Here is a 13222-nt window from a genome sequence, read left to right as displayed (position 1 = left end):
CTACATCATTAAATAAATTTAAAACAGAAATGGACAGTTTCCTAGAAGTAAAGGGAATTAGGGGTTACGGGGAGCGGGCAGGAAATTGGACATGAATTTAGATTTGAGGTTAGGATCAGATCAGCCATGATCTTATTGAATGGCGGAGCAGGCTCGAGGGGCCGATTGGCCTACTCCTGCTCCTATTTCTTATGTTCTTACGTTCTTATGAATAACCAACTAACTGTTCAAGGTGCTGGTCATCGGAGGCCTGATGGTGGGAGAAACCTCTCTAGTCCACTGATACACCAAAGACAGTTACTGCAAGGATTACAAATCCACTGTGAGAAATAAATAAAAGCACTTACATTTTAAGTAAGGCAGCTTAAGCAAATCCACAATGAAAAGCAGAGCTTTATAATTAAATATGTAAAATATATTTTATAATGAAAATAACTGATAAAATTTGGTGAGGGAAAAAAACAAAGTATTTGCATCTAAAAAGATTTTGTAAAGTGGCAGGTCAATAGTATTACATATATTACATCTGCCTGGCTCTTATCTTACAATATCAGTGAGGTGTGTAATATTTTTCAAAAGCAAAATACTGTGGATACCGGAAATCTGAAATAAAAACAGAAAATGCTGGAGACGCTCAGCAAGTCAGGCAGCATCTGTGGAGAAAGAAACAGAGTTAACGTTTCAGGTCGAAGACCTTTCATCAGAACTGACTTTCTGACAAAATGTTTTCGACCTGAAACGTTAACTCTTTCTTTCTCCACAGATGCTGTCTGACTTGCTGAGCGTCTCCAGCATTTTCTACTTTTATGTGTAATATTTTTACCTTGTATAAGTCATGTGATACATTGCTTCAATAAATTGGTTGCTGCATTTAGGCTGTAGCAGAACTGCAGTGAAGAGACTACTTGTGAACAACACTACGTGAGATTTCCTAGTCTGTTAAAGGTGCCATACTGATTCTAGACCTTTAATATGGTATTATGACACTACTGGTTAAATTTCCCTCTATATTCATTATTAATTTATCTCTTGTGCATGTCATATAACACCAGACATTTCTGCCAGTGTAAGTCATCTGTATCCAGAGCCCATGGAAGGTTGCATCTTACAAGCAGTTCATACATTTGTTCTGTCTTAATGAGGGCTCATTCCGTAAGGTATGGACCTTTTTGCTCAAATGTCATTATTAACAAATTGAGAAGTAATCATTGTATACTTGGTGTGACTGACCTTTGACATAGTTGTACAGTTTTTTTTTGGGAGGGTACCCAATCCTATCCTTTTCTCATATGTACCTCTACTCACATATCTCACTTCTGCTTTCTGATATTCCCTGAAATATTAGTAATATTTGTCTGGAGCTATGTACTTTTTCTTTGTGTCCATGTTTTTTTTCTTCCTTTCCAATGTTTGATTGTGCAATCCAATATTTCAGACTTACTGGTCATCTATTATGAGACAACTGGTTAAATTCCCCTCTATATTCATTATTAATTTATCTCTATGGTCATAGAGCCTACCAAATATAACAGATGTAGTACCTGCACCAGTTCATTTTCACTATATATTGCCATTGTCAAGTTTTGACCAGCTTATGCAATTCTTTCATGTATAAAATTGTCCTTTTTGTGTACTTCTAGTTCTGTTCAAATTCTTGAAAATTAAAAGTTGTTAAAAAAAACTGGTCACATTGTCTGAATTCCTTCCTTGTGTACGACTGTAGGTGTATGAGGACATCCATATTGGAGAAATCTAAGTGGGACAATTATATTTTAATCCCATTTCTAAATGCTTATTTCATTTAATAATATATTTTTATTTATTCTTATTTTATTCCCAATTTTATCTCTTGAAGGTATGTTGTGGTAAGTTCCACAGGCGTCATCAGCTCTCCAGGATTTGCTCAATGGTCATCATTCAAGTGCGAGCCTGGACAGAGTGTTGGCAGAGCACTGGACTATGGAGGCACCATACCTTAGCTTGATCCTGTACTCACCTGATGTTTACAAATGCTGCTGCTCTGGTTGGGATCATATAATTCAAGACAGGCCAGGGACTGAACTTAGAACCTTCTTCATCTGCTCAGTACCACCCCACGCAACAAATATACTGAGGCGGGGGGGGCGCGTGAATGGAGGGTTATTTTTATATACCCCACCCGCCTTTTCATTATGCCATTCTCTGAGTGAAAGGGTGGACAAGTTGCCCGGTCCTGAGAATTGGTCACTGTAATCTATCGGAACTGCACAAGTTTGTGACCAGTTTTACTGTGAGGCCTTCCCCTGGCAGCTCGGCTAAGATCAAAAGAGTGCTGAGTACTGGAACATGGGATTGAGTCTCTATCCTACAATTGTGTGGTGCATCATGCTGGTACACCAATGCTGATACACTGGGCCCGATTTTACCAGGGGTGCGGGTTCTCAGCGGGTCGTCAGTCGGGCTCGTGAAAAACGCGCCGTCCGAATTTAGTGCGTTGCGCGCGCGATCGCGGCATAATTGAGGCAATTAGCCGGCAGGTACGGGTTCCCCGCTTCTCAGCTGCGTGCCGGCGGCCTGCGCATGTGCATTGACGTCTGAGCGATGGTGGAGCTCTATTTAAAGGGGCAGTCCACCAAAGCCCCTCCAGCCACAACCTAGAGTCCATGCAGGATGGAGGAGCGCAGGGGTAAGGCTGCTCCCCGATTCACGGACCACGCCCTCCAGGTGCTGCTGGACGGGGTCCGTATGAGGAGGGAGACGCTGTTCCCCACCGATGGAAGGAGGTGCCCTGGCAGCGCCACCAAGAGGGCATGGGAGGAGGTGGCGTCGGAGGTCACAAGCAGGGGCAACACCACCCGCACTTGGATTCAGTGCCGGAAGAGATTCAATGACCTCACCAGGTCCGGGAAAGTGAGTACACTAACGCACTCTGCGTCACTCCGTCTTCCACATCACCTCAAACACCTCACAACCCCATCTCCACTGACAGCACAGCGCTCCCGCACCAATCCTCATAGCCACCCAACTATCATCCTCACAGTGCCTGCACGTACCCACCGTCCCTGTCCCCACTCGACCACTACCACACACCCCAATGCCCATACAATGGGATGGGGATGTGGCACACGCATCCTCCCATCCGTCTGCCACACGCTCAACCCACTCACACCAATGCTTGAAGCGTCTCACGTTGCAATCATCACTCAATAACATTTTTGTGTTTTGCCCTCACAGGAGAAGAGGTGCAAGAACGCACGCGAAAGGGCACGCACCGGAGAGGGCCCGCCACACGAGGTGGCTCTGACAGATGCCGAGGTTGAGGCGTTGGAGATCAGCCACACGCTACACTGCCTGTCCGTGGCGGATGGCGAGGCTGGTTCTGGCGAAATGGCCGGTAAGGGAAAGCTGGCACTCAGCACTCATGAGCGCGAATGATCTTAGCATCACATGGCATATGCCGCACCGCCACATTTGGTCACATGCCTGATATTGCCCTCTGTTCTCTTGCAGGGCCGTCTGCGATCGACGTTTCCGTTGAGGGCGATTCCTCAGAGGACATGCCGGTCCCTGAGGGTGCATCGTCACACATGAGCCTTGCATCCACCAGCGCAGATACACACACCTCGGTGGATCCCCCCCCTCAGTTAGTTGGGATTGCACATGGTGAGTCACCGCGCACACGTGAGCATGAGCAGGCCCTGGTGGCAGGGTCAGCCGCGGAGGGTCCGCGTCGGTGGGAGCACTCTTCTCCAGGCTCTGCTCAGCCGGACCCAGATGCTGAACCCAGGGGGCCACCAGTCAAAAGGAGAGTCGTCGAGGGGCACCAGCACATTGCCGAGGTACTGGGAGAGGTGCCACGCGCACTCTCCACAATCGCACGGAGGATGGAGGAGTCCAACTCCTGCATGAGGGGAATGGTGGCACAGGTGCAGGAGGGTATCGCCGAGATAGTGTCGCAGGGACGTGAAGGCATCTCTGAGATAGTGTCGCGGGTAGGTGTGGGAACGTCTGCGGTGGAGGACAGGCTAGCCTCCCTCGAGCGTCACGCACAGCTCACCAATGAGTCCATCCAGGCCCTCACAACAGCTGTTCGGATTCAGGGTGAGCAACATTCTGCCGCCATCAACAGGTTGACAGATACATTGGAGGTGGCTTTGCAAGGTCTCACCCACGTCATCCAAACTGCCATCCAGCAGGGTGGAAGGGGTGATGTGGGCCTTGGCCATGAGAGGGAAGATGGTGAACGGGGAAATGGAAGTGTGGACGCTATTCAAGGCGCCCCCACGTCTCACCCGTTGCCCCCCTCTCAACCAGTGCCCGCAATAGTCCATCCTCTCCAGGTGGCCGAGTCTGCCCCTGCACAGGTGCAGGAGGAGCAGTCTGTGGAGGTGCCCTCACGGGCACCGAAACCCAGGGGGCGTCGGCCCAAAGCATCTACCAGGTCAGGGCACGAACAGGAGCAACCTGCCACCACCTCTGCTGGAGCCACAGGGGTAGCACCACGTAGGGGTACCAGGAAACGAAAACCCAAAGTTCCGTGAGCACACAGGGATTGCACCAGGGTGTTTGTCTATTTGTTATCTTTTTATTTCCAGTCTTTGAATGGCAACACAAAATAAACTCATTTTTTGTCACCAATGCTGCCACCTCTTGTCCATAATTCTGCGGCTTGTGCAATATGTCCCTTCCGTGCGCCTCATCATAACGACGACCACCCCGTCCCACCCATTGGGCATAATACAGTGGGTGTAGGTGTACTGGCACCACTCTTCTGTGGAGGGAGCCTGTATGGACCCTCGTCTGTGCACGTTATGACATGTGAACGCCTCACACAGTGTGATGTTAGGAGAACCGTTGGCATATGAGTGCCTCCCTGGCCTGACGAGCACGCAGGTGAGCCGGTGTTCGGGCCATGGGTCGTTCCTCCTCCTCTCGCTCATACTCCTCCTCCTCCTCCTCCTCCTCATTGTCGTCCTCAATGTGGGTGGTGGGTGTGCATGGGGCCTCCTCCAGCGGCACCCCTCTCTCTAGTGCCATGTTATGCAGGGCACAGCAGACAACTATAATTCGTCCCACTCGGAGTGGCGTGTATTGGAGTGCTCCCCCGGAACGATCAAGGCACCTGAAGCGCATCTTGAGCAGCCCTATAGCCTGCTCAATTGTAGACCTGGTAGCAATGTGGCTGTAATTATATCGACGCTGCGGATCGGTAATGGGGTTCCTCAGAGGTGTCATAAGCCACGTGTGCAGGGGATATCCCTAGTCGCCGAGGAGCCAGCCGTTGCCGGTGTTGGGTGCGTGGAAGAGGGGCGGGATGGTGGACTCCCTGAGGACGAAGGCATCGTGGCAGCTGCCAGGGTATCTGGCGCACACGTGTAGGAATCTCTGGCGGTGGTCACAAATGAGCTGGGCGTTGATGGAGTGATACCATTTCCTGTTGATGAACAGCCCTGGCTCATGTGGAGGTGCCCGTATTGCTATGTGGGTGCAATCGATTACACCCTGCACCCGTGGGAAGCCAGCCATATCATGGAATCCAACCGCCCTCTCCGTCTGGCTGCGCTCATCCATGGCGAAGTTGATGTAGGTCGAGGTCCTGCGGAACAACCCATCGGTGACCTGCCTTATGCACTTGTGTGCAGACGACTGAGAGACCCCGGTGATGTCCCCGGTGGCACCCTGGAAGGATCCGGAGGCGAAGAAGTTGAGGGCAGTGGTGACTTTGATGGCGACGGGTAAGAAGATGCTGCTTGGTCCATCCGGGAGCAGCTCGTCATTAAGGAGGCTGCAGATGTCGGCGACTACCTGGCAAGTGACTCTGAGCCTACGTATGCACTGCTGCTCAGAGAGGTCCATGAAGCTGAGCCTCGGTCTGTAGACCCTGTGCGGAGGGTAGTGCCTCCTGCGACGCATCTCTCTCTGCAGTTGCCCTCCATCCTGCTGTGCAGGTGGATGTGCCACAGCACCGTGTTGTGGGGATGCACGTCTCTGAGGCGGACGGCATGGACTGCGAGGCTGCTGAGGCTGGTCATGCTGTTCGTCCTCTGAGGATGTCAACGCAGCACCCATCTGGCATGTGTAGGTCTGCGGGGTTGTGCACAGTAGAAAAGTGTGTCCTCGCACCGGGGTTGCAGTTCCACGCCGGTGAATCTTCTTGCTTGGAGGAGGGTGGTGGAGGGCAGGCGTTGCCCTATGTTACGGAGTGTCCTCCTGCGTTGGTGAAGGCTCTCCTCCCAACCTGTGGAATGCACCTTGGCAGCTGCCACAGGCTGCTGGCTGCAACACGTCCGTTGGGAGTGAGAGTGTTTCCCCCAGTATGGGAAACTGTCTCATTTCACCGTAAAATCCCACACTTGTTAATAAAACAGCTCATTCAGGTCATTTAATGACCTGAAATAGCTACATAAATACTCTCAAGTGGAACCCCGCTGGCTTTAATTGCCTGCGGGATTCCCACCTGCGGGGTCTGCGCGCGCACGCCGGCGCGTCGGCGTGGAACCCGGAAGTGGGCGGGATCGAGGCGCGATCCGGTCCTGCACCTGGATTTCGGGATTTTTGATGCCCCCCCGCCAAGAACGCACCCGATAGCGGGTGCTAAAATCGGGCCCACTGCATCATATTTTGTCAATGCTTAATGATGATCTATGAAGTAACAAAAATTGCTCCACCAAGCTTTAAATTGAGACCAGGATCGTATAAAGCTCCTGTGGAAAGCCTATAATGCTGGGCATGAAATTAGCAACTAATGTAACAGGTATCTGAAGCTGCTGGTACCTTGTCCAGGGGGTTTGGACAGGGGATTTACAGTCAGTTGGCCATTCCTCCAACTTAATTATGCATTAGAGGCCTGTGATGTATAACCTCCCAACATGTTCCCATCTAATATACTCATCCATCGTTTTACCTCCAAATCAATGAAGCCTGAGGGCTGGTAGCTCACTCCTTAGATGATGGGTAAGAAACATTTGGATTTTTTTTCTAGTTACAATGACCAATGATAATATAAATTCTAGCAACCCAACATTGATCAGATATGCTTTTTAAATTAATTGAAATTTGTATTTGATAAAGCTTTACACTTCAGAAAGAAATATATACTGTTACACTGAAAATTAAGCAGATCTGTCTTACTGAAAACTGCATAAGCATTGTGATAGAACAATTTATTATTATATAATTCCCTATTAATATATAAATCCTGTGTGTTAACATTTCATTCAACTACAATGAACCAATTCAGCTCCATACCATTCAAATTACAGGAAGCGTACAAACAGCAAACCATCTGTAATTACAGAGCTGGTATCTCTTATCTCACAGTTTCTGAAAAATCAGAATTTTTCTGTTCACATTGCTGATATTTAAAGTGAAAGAAAATGGATGCTGGCTAAGACTTCTAAAGGAGCACATCAGCTTGTTTTCATTAAATCAGTCACGCAAAGAATTGAAATAATCAGTTCAGCTGGGACTGGATTATGCATGTTACATTAAATCTACATATTTTTTCCCTATGTTATATCGCACATTCATTTTCTTGTTTAATGCTCACAAATTTAAACATAAAAAGAAGTGTGCATAGCAAAAACATGGGAAAGAGCCATGGCCTATGACTTACATCGAAACAGCTGACCTTGATAGCTCAACAAATGACAAAGTTGCAAGTGAGCTTTAATCAGCACCATGCTTGATAAATACATTGTAGACCACATCTCTTCATCATTTATTCTGTTTATGGTGGTAATTTTCCAAGTTTACACTCCTAATGCAGAGCCTCGCCAACCAGCAGAACATATCAGGCATTTGGTTACACCTGCAACAGTTGCCTGTTCACCTATCAAGTAAGGAATTAAAATAAGGATTGTGGGCTGGCTCCTTGTGAGAAGGACTTTTTTTTTTCACAATACCTATTGTTCTTAGTCATAACATAATTTCCATGATTTTGTGACAACTTTCTGTGTGGCATAAAACACGATGCTTACAAGATATTGGGGTGAAAATTTGTTTGTGCCCGATCTCCCCCCATAGTCAAATAGCTTGTGAAAAACTCACTGACCAACCACACACATGATGGACACCTGGAGGAGGTACTGGAGCACCACTGATGGCTATGGAACAGCACCAAGCTAAAGTCACTGCCTTTAGAGGAGATAATGGAAAATATGGCTATCTGAACAAAGTAGCATGACTATATACAACTGTACCCAAGCACAAGTTACTGTCTTCAGGGGAGATTAAGGGGTATTTTTTGCTTAATAACCTTCACTCATGATAATAGAAGATGGGAACCCCTTGGAAGAGCTCAGTTTCAGGAGCAGAAGATTCAAAACTATAACAGCAGAACTTGAAAAAACCAGAAAGTACAAATTCAGATGACAAATATTGGCAGCAAAAGTGGAAAATTTGAAGCTGTGCAATAAAATTTTGGTGGTGGTACTAAAAGGTGATCCTTGTGGCAGAAAGACTCCAAGAGGAAAGATTTCCTCTGTGTGCTATGTGTAACAAAGTCATAAACCTGTTCTTTATAAATTGGTTACATTTTTGTTAAACACGGTACACAGAGGAAATCACCGCCCATATGTCATTTTTAGATGTTAAATTTCAAGGTTCTAGCTGCACAAATCCTGGGATTTTGTTCTCATTGTTTGCAATGCCACTAGAATTTCTGACTTGCAACCTTTCACTTTTGGTCATCATTTTGGCATGAGATGTGGGAGCAGACAAGCTGACACTATTGTTGGTGAATGTTGTGCTCCTTGAACTGTCTATCAATACAGATATGTATTGTGGGTGTTCGTGACAGATTCCAAGAGGTTGGAATTGTCCATGTGGTAACAGTTGCAGAAGGGTGGCAGCATCATCCTGAATGCTGACTGTGGACTCTCATTGGTGACCTTGGGAAGATCAACGGTTTAATAAAGGTCAAAGATGCTTTGTTGGGTTACATGATTATAATATATATGAGAGTAAACCAATACCCAGCGCTGGTTATGAAACAGTAATCCCACAAAGAATTTCAGCTGATAAGATAAATCATGAGAGCAAACTTCAAACAGCTTTTAATGGGTATCTGAACTCTGTGGTGAGATAGTTTTAAAATCACTCCAAGTTATTATTTCCCTAACATATAAGGGCCAATTCTCCTATTTCACCCCACAGTCCCAGCGTAAATCGAACTGCCGCCTGAATGGAATCCACCTGAATCTGTCCGTATTTCTGGATTCAGATGATTTGCCTTGAAGTCAGGCAGTAGCTGAAAAGGAAGCTTGCTGTTTGGGATGTTGGCTGCACTGTTCAGCTGAAGACAAATGTAAGGAATCTTACAACACCAGGTTATAGTCCAACAAATTTATTTTAAAATCACAAGCTTTCGGAGATTATCTCCTTCGTCAGATGATTGAATGAAAAGGTTCTCAAATCGCATATCTTATACGATGTTGGGACAGCATCACACCAATCAAAAGGTGTCGTTGTTATTCAAACAGGCCAAAGAAGCAAAGAAGCATACCGACAACTGGACAACCAGGAACACTACAGACGGTTACCCGCAGATCCGACCAAAGAACACACCCACCAGCTCAACAAACTGATCAAGACCTTCGATCCAGACCTTCAAAGCATCCTACGCACTCTCATCCCACGTACTCCCCGCGTGGGAGACTTCTACTGCCTCCCAAAGATACACAAAGCCAACACACCCGGACGTCCTATCGTATCAGGCAATGGAACCCTGTGTGAGAACCTCTCTGGATACGTCGAGGGCATCCTGAAACCCATTGTACAGGGAACCCCCAGCTTCTGTCGCGACACTACAGACTTCCTACAAAAACTCAGCACCCACGGACCAGTTGAACCAGGAACACTTCTCACCACGATGGACGTCTCGGCACTATACACCAGTATCCCCCACGATGACGGCATCGCTGCAACAGCCTCAGTACTCAACACCAACAACAGCCAATCTCCAGACGCCATCCTACAACTCATCCGCTTCATCCTGGATCACAATGTCTTCACCTTCAATAACCAGTTCTTTACCCAAACACACGGAACAGCCATGGGGACCAAATTCGCACCCCAATACGCCAACATTTTCATGCACAAGTTCGAGCACGACTTCTTCACTGCACAGGACCTCCAACCAACACTATACACCAGATACATCGACGACATTTTCTTCCTATGGACCCACGGCGAAGAATCACTGAAGAGACAACACGATAACATCAACAAGTTCCATCCCACCATCAAACTCACCATGGACTACTCCTCAGAATCGGTTTCTTTCTTGGACACACAAATCTCCATCAAAGACGGGCACCTCAGCACCTCACTCTACCGCAAGCCCACGGACAACCTCACGATGCTCCACTTTTCCAGCTTCCACCCCAACCACGTCAAAGAGGCCATCCCCTATGGACAGGCCCTACGAATACACAGGATCTGCTCAGACGAGGAGGAACGCGATGGACACCTACAGACGCTGAAAGACGCCCTCGTAAGAACGGGATATGACGCTCGACTTGTCGATCGACAGTTCCGACGGGCCACAGCGAAGAATCGCATAGACCTCCTCAGAAGACAAACACGGGACGCAACCAACAGAGTACCCTTCGTCGTCCAGTACTTCCCTGGAGCGGAGAAACTACACCATGTTCTCCGCAGCCTTCAACATGTCATCGATGACGACGAACACCTCGCTAAGGCCATCCCCACGCCTCCACTGCTCGCCTTTAAACAGCCACCCAACCTCAAACAGACCATCGTTCGCAGCAAGTTACCCAGTTTTCATGAGAACAGCGTCCACGACACCACACAACCCTGCCACGGCAACCTCTGCAAGACATGCCAGATCATCGACACGGATACCACCATCACACGAGAGGACACCACCCACCAGGTACATGGTTCATACTCCTGTGACTCGGCCAACGTTGTTTACCTCATACGTTGCAGGAAAGGATGCCCCGGAGCATGGTACATTGGCGAGACCATGCAGACGCTGCGACAACGGATGAACGGACACCGCGCAACAATCGCCAAACAGGAGGGTTCCCTCCCAGTCGGGGAACACTTTAGCAGTCAAGGACATTCAGCCACCGATCTTCGGGTAAGCGTTCTCCAAGGCGGCCTTCGAGACACACGACAACGCAAAATCGTCGAGCAGAAGTTGATAGCCAAGTTCCGCACCCATGAGGACGGCCTCAACCGGGATCTTGGGTTCATGTCACGCTACACGTAACCCCACCAGCAAAAAGGGGGAAAAAATTTATATGTTTTTTAAAATTCTCTCTCTCTCTCTGCCATTTTAAGTTTCTTTCTGCTTGCCTGTGTAAAAGACACAATGTATATCGAGTGTACTGGGACGTTCTGTTCTCCGTGACTGGCCTGTTTGAATAACAACGACACCTTTTGATTGGTGTGATGCTGTCCCAACATCGTATAAGATATGCGATTTGAGAACCTTTTCATTCAATCATCTGACGAAGGAGATAATCTCCGAAAGCTTGTGATTTTAAAATAAATTTGTTGGACTATAACCTGGTGTTGTAAGATTCCTTACATTTGTCCACCCCAGTCCATCACCGGCATCTCCACATCACAGCTGAAGACACATCTGGTAGCAATCCGGGGAGAAGCAAGTGCAATTCAGGAGGGACCTTCTCTTTCTATCAGATAGCCATCAGGTCAACGGGACGGTTGAGCAAGGAGCTTGGCAGGAGGTAGTAGATTCCATAAATGTCAGCAGCAACATGCGAGAATGTGGCTGCAGTTTTGCAAGAATTTTAATGATATTACTGGGAGAGATGCGGCAGAAGCCTGTAACATCATCTCATATTTATGTACTGTACCAGCTATTACTATCATGAACTGTTCCTTCCCACCTATGCATTTATTCACTGTGCCTTTGCCTTCCCATAGGCACCCATTACGCTGCCCTGTAGGTTTTTTAGCCCCATTTCTTTCACTAGAAGGCTGCACAGGATAACCCACTGACAGCTCCTTCTATGACTAGCACTCGCATGCTGTATGCTTTCATCTTCACAATACCTCTGACCCTTTCTGAATAGCAGGCCCATCGAGACAAGCGCGGACTTGGACAAGAGATGGAAAAGCAGGATGCATTAAATTCAGTTACACAATTGCTGACATGCCAGTTGTTTGATGAAGGCTATTTGGCAATGAGTTGTTTGGTGACATATTGCTAATCCTTTTTCTCTTTCTGTGTCTGCACATAAGACAGAAAAAGCTCTCTGAGGTCCCTTAGAACTGGATTCACCAAATACCTCGCCTGGCACCTCAACACTCAATCTCACTCTGCAAAGCAGCAGCACACATCCATCCAACCCTCTGGGGATTTAGATAGTCAGTTTAAGGGCAGCACGCTAGGTGATCTGCAGAGCACAATGTGCAGAAGCAGGTGGAGAGGGTCCAAGAGGATTAGGAAGGCACATAAGGTTTGAGAAAGAAATTTGGTTCTGGGGGTGATAATGGCTAATTCACAGGAATAAAAATAAGTCCTGAATGCCACGTGACTTATTCTTACAGCTGGTTATCAGGAAACACTGTTCTTTGTATGTATTTATAACAACATTTACAGCAATAGCATTAATTTTCAATAAAAACATTTTCCTGTAATGTGTGAAGACCACTCATTTTATTGTCCAGTAAAATTCCATCACTGTCATGTAAAATCCCCTCTCCCTATACATGATGTGAAACTGCATGAAAAATGCAGTCACTTTAACAGTGATGGGCTATTGGTAATAAAGGAAATGTTGCTGTCACTGACAAAAAGAATATCCCTGACAGAAAACTCAAACTAGCTCACCAAAGGTCAAACAGAACAAATGGAAATCTACTTATTATAGCCAGAAGGCTAGAGGCTTGTTCAAGGAAGAAACACTCCCCACCCATCATTTATTATTATCTATGTTATATACACCCTGCCATCTATTACTCCATATTAAGTATTGCACCTAGATTATCTTTCTGTTAATTTATCTTTGTTGAGACCAAAATTCTGCTTCTGGAACAAGTTATTTCTTTGCCTCACTGAAGACTGTACGGTGTTATCATCTTGTCATTTTAGGTCACATTTTCTTCTGGTTAAAGTGCGAGACCTCCTTCTAACAGTTTACTTAAATGTTGCAATAGCTTTGATAGCAGCCAAAGCAAGGCTGAAAGACACTAAAAACATTTAGCTGGAATCGTTTTCTTGTGTGACACTTGTGTGTCAGAGAAA

The sequence above is a fragment of the Heptranchias perlo genome, chromosome 4 (assembly GCF_035084215.1).
Source record: "Heptranchias perlo isolate sHepPer1 chromosome 4, sHepPer1.hap1, whole genome shotgun sequence".
In the NCBI taxonomy this organism is placed as follows: Eukaryota; Metazoa; Chordata; class Chondrichthyes; order Hexanchiformes; family Hexanchidae; genus Heptranchias; species Heptranchias perlo.
Note: the sequence above shows the minus strand (reverse complement) of the source record.